The sequence below is a fragment of the Orycteropus afer genome, unplaced genomic scaffold (genome assembly GCF_000298275.1).
Source record: "Orycteropus afer afer isolate SDZICR_OR568_19922 unplaced genomic scaffold, OryAfe1.0 scaffold00318, whole genome shotgun sequence".
NCBI classification, from domain to species: Eukaryota; Metazoa; Chordata; class Mammalia; order Tubulidentata; family Orycteropodidae; genus Orycteropus; species Orycteropus afer.
The window spans coordinates 3,269,630-3,277,665 of record NW_006921905.1 but is presented as its reverse complement, the minus strand read 5'-3'; the positions used below and the strand labels follow the sequence as shown (position 1 = coordinate 3,277,665).

Genomic DNA, 8,036 nt, shown 5'->3' with positions numbered 1-8,036 from the left:
CATAGCAACCCCTCCTTGGGTTTCCGAGGCAGTATCACTATGGAAGTAGATTGCCCAACCTTCCTTCCGAGGAGTGGCTGGTGGGTTTGAACTGCCAGCCTTTTGGTTAGCAGTCAAGTGGCTTAGGCACTACGCTACCACAGCTCCCATAGACATTGATAACTCTATAGCTTTTCACTTAGACAATATAAGTCATGCCTGTGTATGGTCAACTGGGGGAATGGTTCAGGCAAAGCTCTGTCTTTACAAGCACTACAACTTTATAGGGCCTCAGTGATCTGGGGATCTAGTTCTAGGGGATTTTTGGGTGAGGCTTGGGGGAGTGGACTAGAGAGGGAGATCACCATCAGCATTCTCTAACAACTGTGCAGGTATTCCTGGAAGGACATAACAGCCTTCAGAACTGGGTGTGGCTGACTGTGTGGCTGTCACACAGAATTCCAGTTTTTGCTGTTCCCAGGGTGTCCCCCCACCCCCTGAATAACAATGAATAAGAAATATGTCTGGATAAAGTAATCATGACAGTTTCCATGTTTAATGCTGAGTCTTTAACAGGTTTCATCCAATTCCTGCACATGGAAAAACATGGTAAATTTGTTTTGAATAAATTTGGAGCTTTCCTGTCTTTGGGAAAAATAAGACTAAAGAAAAAGATACTAAGATATTAAAACTTTTGTACCAATGTCAATTGACATTTCTTTAAGACAAAAACCATCTCAATAAAATCATTCAAATTTGGTAAACTGGAAGATGTCAAGTCTGCATCTCTTGATTTGAAAGTAGGCAGACAGATTCAAAGTCTAGTTCAAATTTAGTGACGTTGAAATATGTGTAATCACCAAAAGGCAGAAAAGGGAAACAATTGAGATAGATTTTTGTGTGGAGGGTGAATCTGGAAGAACTGTTTTTTGGATGAAGCCCTGTCCATGTGCTCACAAAGTGCCCACAGGGAGGTGGGTGGTTGGTGGTGCCTGGATGCACTGGCTAAATAGAGGGATGGCCAACTCCCCTCTGCAGTGGGAGGAAAACGAGCACTGTCAGGCCCCTCTGGAGAAAAGAAAATGTAAGAAGCCAGGTGAGCTTTGATGTTCTCAATTAATTTCCAGACACTGAAAGACCGGAAGTCTCTCAAATGCCGGCAGCCTATGATGCAAACTAAGAAGTCTAAAGAGAGATTTGGGTTTTGTTTCATCAGAAACTCCAACTAGATGCAAGGAGAGAACTTTCAACCTCTTCTTCATCTTCATCCTCTTAAACTCCACAAGTCTGAAGTGCACCAAAAAGAGAGATATTGTCTGTTCATCTTTCTCTCCTCTTCCTTCCTTCTCCCCTCTTCTCTTCTCAGTTTTCTCTGACTCTTCCCCCTCACTCTCTTGAAAAGATACTTATTTGAGCCCTTGCTATGTGCCAGGCTCTCTGCTGAGCATTATGGGGGGTATAAAAGACAGACACAACTATTATCCTTAACAAAGTTAGAGTCTAATGGGGACAGCTAAGGACAGAAAATGAAAATATGAATGACTAAAAGTGATACAAATAAAACTTTGTGGAATATTAAAGGACCGAAAAGTGACCCTGAGCAGGAGGAACAGGTGAAAGGTAAAAGCTGTGTTGTGAAAGATGTGTTAGTTGAAGGGTTCTGATGGACTAGGGGGTCAGGGAGGAAGCAGCAGAAGCCTAGGAAGAGAGGCAGGACCTGGAGTCAACAGCTGATGAGGGAAAGAAAGGAAGTAACACTGTAAATGACATTTTGTCACACCTGTCTTTCCTCAGGGAAGGGAAAAATTTAAGGAGAAGGGACTTGGATGTTTGAAAATGGAGGGGAAGATGCCTGTTGAATATATTTTTCTTTTAAAAAGATGATATAACTTATCAAAGAAACAAAGGCACCAAATTTCCATCTAAAAACCATCAAAACAACTGGACATTTCCATATAAAACTTTTTCCTCATTTACTCAAGTATCAATATCCAATTCACACTTTCCCTGAGTTTCAGAAACTGGGACAAATTCACATGCATGGGGTTTCCCTCTAAAAATAACTAATTAAAAATCCAACTTCATTCAAAATGGACTTCCTGAGACCTGCCAGGAATGTACTAGTTATTAGACACAAGTTATCAAAACAAGTTCAGGAATGGACTTGAAAACAACCCGGGTATTCAAAGTGCAATTTTTAAAGTATTTATCAGTGACACCTGACAGCAGACAGAAGGTGCATGAGAAAATAGCCAGTGAGATGACTAAATAAGTGTTTGCAACAGTTGTCCTAATCTTTCCTTAACTGTACTATCAAGTGTTATTAAAATAATAATAATAATAAAGTCCATGAGAAAACTTTCATTTGGGGAAAATACATGCAGAAATTGCTAGAAAATACATTGGTCAATTTAGAAAGGAAACCTATTACAACTGAACTTATTTAGTAATTGGAACAATATTTTTCCTTGCAAGGTCACAAAAGAAATGCTGAAGAATATTGGAGTGTTCTACTTCAAAGAAATCTATGATTATCGACAAGTTCACAGAGCTGAGGTTAGCATTATCAATACCATCATAAACCTAAGGAAGCACATACAGGCTTTGTTTACACACGAGCAAATGCAGAGATGCAGAAATTCCCAGTGACTGAATGACTACTGTAGTTTTCATCTAGATGTTTGAGATCTAGAAGATAACCACACTGAATTTCCATTATTTTGATCCCATCTGTGCAGTTTCCTTGTTCTATTATCTCTGCAAATCTTTTGTCTTTACAAACAAGTTACTGAAAAGAGAAAGGAAAAAGACACAGTCCTCAGGGCATGGAATTAAAGCCTACTTATCGCTAGTAAATGATTACAGAACAACATACCCACAAGCTTCCTTCCTAAAAGGCTAATGAATTCTAACTTTAACATATTAGCATTACTTAACATGTATGGTAACAATTTGCATGACATTCTAATGTGCCAATAGTTCACAAAAATCCCCAATCAATTTAGCCAGATGGCTTTGCTCTCTTGGTATTTTTACATATATTACAGACCCTTCAAGGGAGGAGGCATTCAAGCTATATCATGATTTGGGGTGAAATGTGTAGAGAGCAAAGTACAAGACAGTCACGATATGGGCTGCAAACAGAAATGTGGATCGGAGCAATACTGAAACTGGAGACGCGCGGACCTTGTATTACCCAAATCTGTGCAATAAGGGGGGCACTTTACAATGTGTCTATTTAAATTGCCTATAACTTTCTTTTTCATCATCGTTTTAAAGAACGTTTCAATTAATTTAAATTTACTTCTGATGGTTAATCCAAATTCTGTAACTGTCATTTAGTTTTTGTGTACTCTGTGTGCTGTTTAGTTGACAGAACATATTTATTGATCTTAAGCAACAACAAATATGGGTGAGCACAAGTTAAAGTTATCTTCAATAGCCACATGGAATAAAATCTGGATTCTGCTGGGGTTTTCTAAAAATAGAAACTAAGATCAATATATTGGACCACTTTCTCTTGAAAGACTTCTGCGGCCTCTCAAAAGGTAGTGTAACTCTGGAAACCTACTTCTGGGAATTTAACTTCAACAAATACTTCACAATGCAGATGAAGATTCATGCTCCAAGATGTTCATTACAGCATTACTTATAGGAACAAAAAATGGAAACAACTTTTAAGTTAATGGTTCATCCATATGCTGGAATATTCTGTAGCCACTAAAAATGTTTTAAAATATCCTGGGTGGTGCAAACAGTTAATGCTCTCACGTGCGCACCAAAAGGCTGGAAGTTCGAGTTTACCCAGAGGTGTTTCAGAAGAAAGGCCTGGTGACTGACTTCTGGAAAATCAGCTAATGAAAACCCTATGGAGCACAGTTCTACTCTGATGCAACTGGGTCCTCATGAGGAGGGGCCGATTTTCTCACTACTGGTTTACTGGCACCGTAGTAAGTGCCTATGGCTGTTTGAAAAAGGGATATGCACAGAAGGGGTTTAGTGTTTCATGTGCCATTTTTGCCTTGGTTTCTGTTTAAGGGAATTCTTCCTGAATGTACTTGTTGTTGCTGTTGTTATGTGCCGTCGAGTCGGCCCCGACTCATAGCGACCCCTCCTTGGGTTTCCGAGGCAGTATCACTACGGAAGTAGGATTGCCCAACCTTCCCTCCGAGGAGTGGCTGGTGGGTTTGAACCGCCAGCTGTCTGGTTAGCAGGCAAGTATCTTTGCCACTATGCTACCAGAGCTCCCAAAGAGTAGTGTGTCAGAAGTGGGATTCGAACCCATGCCTCCATTCGGAGACCAGAAACCCCGAGCACAGGAAGGGAATGCTTGAGTCTGGCGCCTTAGACCACTCGGCCATCCTGACACTTATGAATGTACTTAGATCTTTAATATTATTTCATCCAAATGTCCTTTGTAACCATCTTATCATTTCATCTCTTATTATTGCAATTATTTATGTTTGTATCTCTTGAATAGGGAATAAAATCTGCATTTTATAACAAACATTTTAAAAAATCATAGTTAATAGCATCACAATATGTTTATAATATGAAACACACATATCACGATTAATTATTTAAAATAAGAACAAAATCACTGAAAAAAATGCACAAAAAGTGATTGCTCTAAGAACTTACGGATAATTTTAAAATCCTTTCCAACAGTTTTGAATCTTAAAATAATCACAAACAGAACCTTAAAATCCCAGACAATTTTTTTTTTTTTTGAGGCAGTGCAATGTCGTTAACAGAAAATGCATTTTAGAACCAGAAAATCCTGGACTGAATTCACTCAAGCCTTTACTAGATATGAGACATTGGCAAGCCAGTTAACCTCTCTGAGCCTCAATATACAAAGAGTCCAGCAAAATAAACATTGTTTACCCTGATATTCCTAGCCTTTTAATGAAGGCTTCACCCCTTTGTGAGTGTCTACAGGGCTACCCTCTCCACAGAGAACAGTCCAGAGAGAGTGATCACTTATGGAGAAGTTTAGCTAAGTAGATGGGAAATCCCCAGAATTCTACTGTGCTTTATGTTAAAACAACTGAGGAAAAAATACTAAATTTGTTTAATCAGATACTACACAAGGCTGGCAGTTCAAACCCACCAGCCACTCCTCTGAAGGAAGGTTGGGCAATCCTACTTCCGTAGTGATACTGCCTCGGAAACCCAAGGAGGGGTTGCTATGAGTCGGGGCCGACTCGACGGCAAACAACAACAACAACAACAACACATTATAAATCTGATCAAGGGTAATATCCCTCAGATATGTAACTCCTAGCAATTTTCAAAAACACTTCTACTCAAATCTCTCAATGGTTAATGTTACAATCATACTGAGAAGCCATTTGTAAGGATATAAACTGGTACAACTTTTTTGAAAAGCAATTTGCTAATGTGTGTTAAGAGGAATGTTCACACTGTTCTAGTAATTCTAATTCTAGGAATCTCTCCTAAGGAAGCTATTAAAGTCAGAGACAAAAATATATGTCCAAGGATATGCTGGAGCATATTCCATAGTATAGGACAAAAATTAATGTCTAGTAATAGGGATGCGGAACATTTGTTTAAATATCACATTTCCTAACTTTTTTATGAAGTAAGAAAGGATGTATAATGCTAATTAAGAAAACAGCACACAAAATTTTATATTCAGTATGATCACAATCATTTATATATGTATGTGCATACATATATACACAAATACACACATAAACATGCACTAAAAAAAAAAAGGAAAAAAAACCCATAGTGTTAACAGTTGATTATAGGAAAATGTAATTTTCTATTTTATACTTCTCTGCATTTCCCAAATTTCCTAAACCGCCTAAAACTTTTACAGAGAAAGTTTTAAAATTCATCTGTCATCACTGCCATCTGAAACAGTAAAAAACATGATAGCCTCAGTGAATGCAACTGTCTGTTGTACTGTTCTGTTACTCTTCTTTGCAATGTTACTCTCTTAATGTCTTTTTTCTTGCTCTTGTTCCTCTGCTTCTCATCCAATTTAATGTACTCAGGATACCGTTATTCTTGAAATAATATAAACATTGTTATAGAGTATCTTGGGTTTTCAAGGGAAAGGTGTAAGATACTAGTCTCTGAAAATAGTACTGTGGTAGAAGTGAAGGCACTGGGCTTTAGAGCTCAACAGACCTGGGTTTGAATTCCTGACTCAGCCTCAGTTTCTTCTTTTTTTTTTTTTTGAAAAAAGAATGTTAATAATTCCAATTCTGCAGATATATAATAATGATCCAATGTAACCCTATGGAAATTCCTAAATCATCACAATGCTTTATGTTCAATTATCACTTTTTCCTTTGCAAATTTAAAAGTTAAATACTTGAATTATATGCAAAATATAAATATTCTGTAAAAAGTATTTATTAAAAATTATTATTTAAGATAATATATATATATTTGTATTCAATGGATTCCTCAACAGACTTGTGACCAAACAATGGCTACTAAGAAACTTTACACTGAAGTCCATGCTGTGAGGGAAGTATCATTCTTTACCAGAAAGATCATGCATTTTTACTATTAACATCCAAAGGTCAGGTTAGTACAGCTAAAAGCTAAATGCGTAAAAATTTCCAAGGGTTTTATAGACCTCTTATGTGTGTAAAAGGAGTCCCTGGATAGAAGAAATGGTTAACCACTGGACTATTAGCCAAAAGGTTCATTGTTCAAACCCACCCAGGTGATTTGCTTCTGAAACGTCATAGCCTTGAAAACCCTATAGAGCATTTCTACTCGGTACACACGGGGTTGCCTTTGGTCAGAATGGACTCCATAGCAACTAACAACAGCAACAATAATGTGTATGCTTTGTGTTTGGGCCACTGTAGTAAGTGAGGTATAAACAAGATTTTTAGATACATCAAACAAGTATTTTTTAAAATAAATTTCTGTAATCCAAATAAAAGAGGGATTTAAAACTCAGTATCTTTCATTTTCATTGGATAAGGTACCAAAAAGCATATGTGTACAGTCTAATCTATCTTTCACTCCTGTCATGAGCAATCTTATTCCCCTCCCCAGAGTCAACTACTACTCCATCCTTCCACAGAGTCCCTGGGTGGTACCACTGGTTAATATGCTCGGCTGCTGACCAAAAGGTTGGCGATTTGAGTCCACACAGAGGTGCCTCAGAAAAAAACCCTGGCAATTAACTTCTGAAAAATCAGCCATTGAAAACGGTATGAAGCACAGTTCTACTCTGACACACTGGGGTTACCATGAGTTGGAAATGACTACATGGCAAATGTTTGTTTGTTTTTTCCAAATCCTTCCACATAGAACCAAATATGTATGTATATCCTCCTCAACAAACCCATGTTAGGTTTCTATACGTACTTTTTCTTCTTCTTTTTTTTTTTTTAACTTTTATTGTGATTTGGGTGAAAGTTTACAGGGTAAATTCATTTTCCATGCAGCAGTTCATACACATTTTGTTTCATGACATTGACTGCAATTCCCCACAGTGTAACAGCTCTCTTCCCAGTTCCTCTCTGTAGTTACCTCTTCCCTGTGTCCTTCTTTTCTATGCATTCCTGCCCCCTGAGCTATCCCCCTTACACACACTTAACACATTCTTGTGCTGACTTAATATAACTCAAAGACTATTCCATGAATTCATATAGAACTGGCTTTTCGTTTTTAAAGATTTCCTATAGCAATGAGATTGGCAGATATTTAGATTATTATCGATCTTTACCATAAGAAAGGTTTCAATGAATATTTTATGTAAATCTTTGCTCACATATCCATCTATACACATGGCTTGCCTTTAAAAATTGTATATATGTATTACTAAATTGCCCTCTAAAGAGGATGAACCAATTTACAGTCCTGTAACAACGTAGGAGACTACCTGCTTTCCACACGCACATCAATATTGCATAAATATACTTTCTGATCTTCATTAACATGATGTTGTTGTTGTTTTGCCGTCGAGTTGGCCCCGACTCATAGCGACCCCTCCTTGGGTTTCCGAGGCAGTATCACTACAGAAGTAGGATTGCCCAACCTTCCTTCCGAGGAGTGGC

General features: G+C 37.8%; 1 protein-coding gene and 1 non-coding gene across 2 annotated transcripts in view; both read right to left on the bottom strand.

Annotated features, from left to right (window-relative positions):
* NFIA (nuclear factor I A) overlaps positions 1-8,036 on the bottom strand; it is a 468,951-nt gene that overhangs the window by 45,400 nt on the left and 415,515 nt on the right. The gene's annotated exons all lie outside the window — the stretch shown is intronic.
* TRNAL-CAA lies at positions 4,240-4,346 on the bottom strand. Its single transcript has 2 exons — positions 4,309-4,346; positions 4,240-4,285 (listed from the first exon to the last, which is right to left on the bottom strand). It is a non-coding gene; the product is annotated as a tRNA-Leu (tRNA).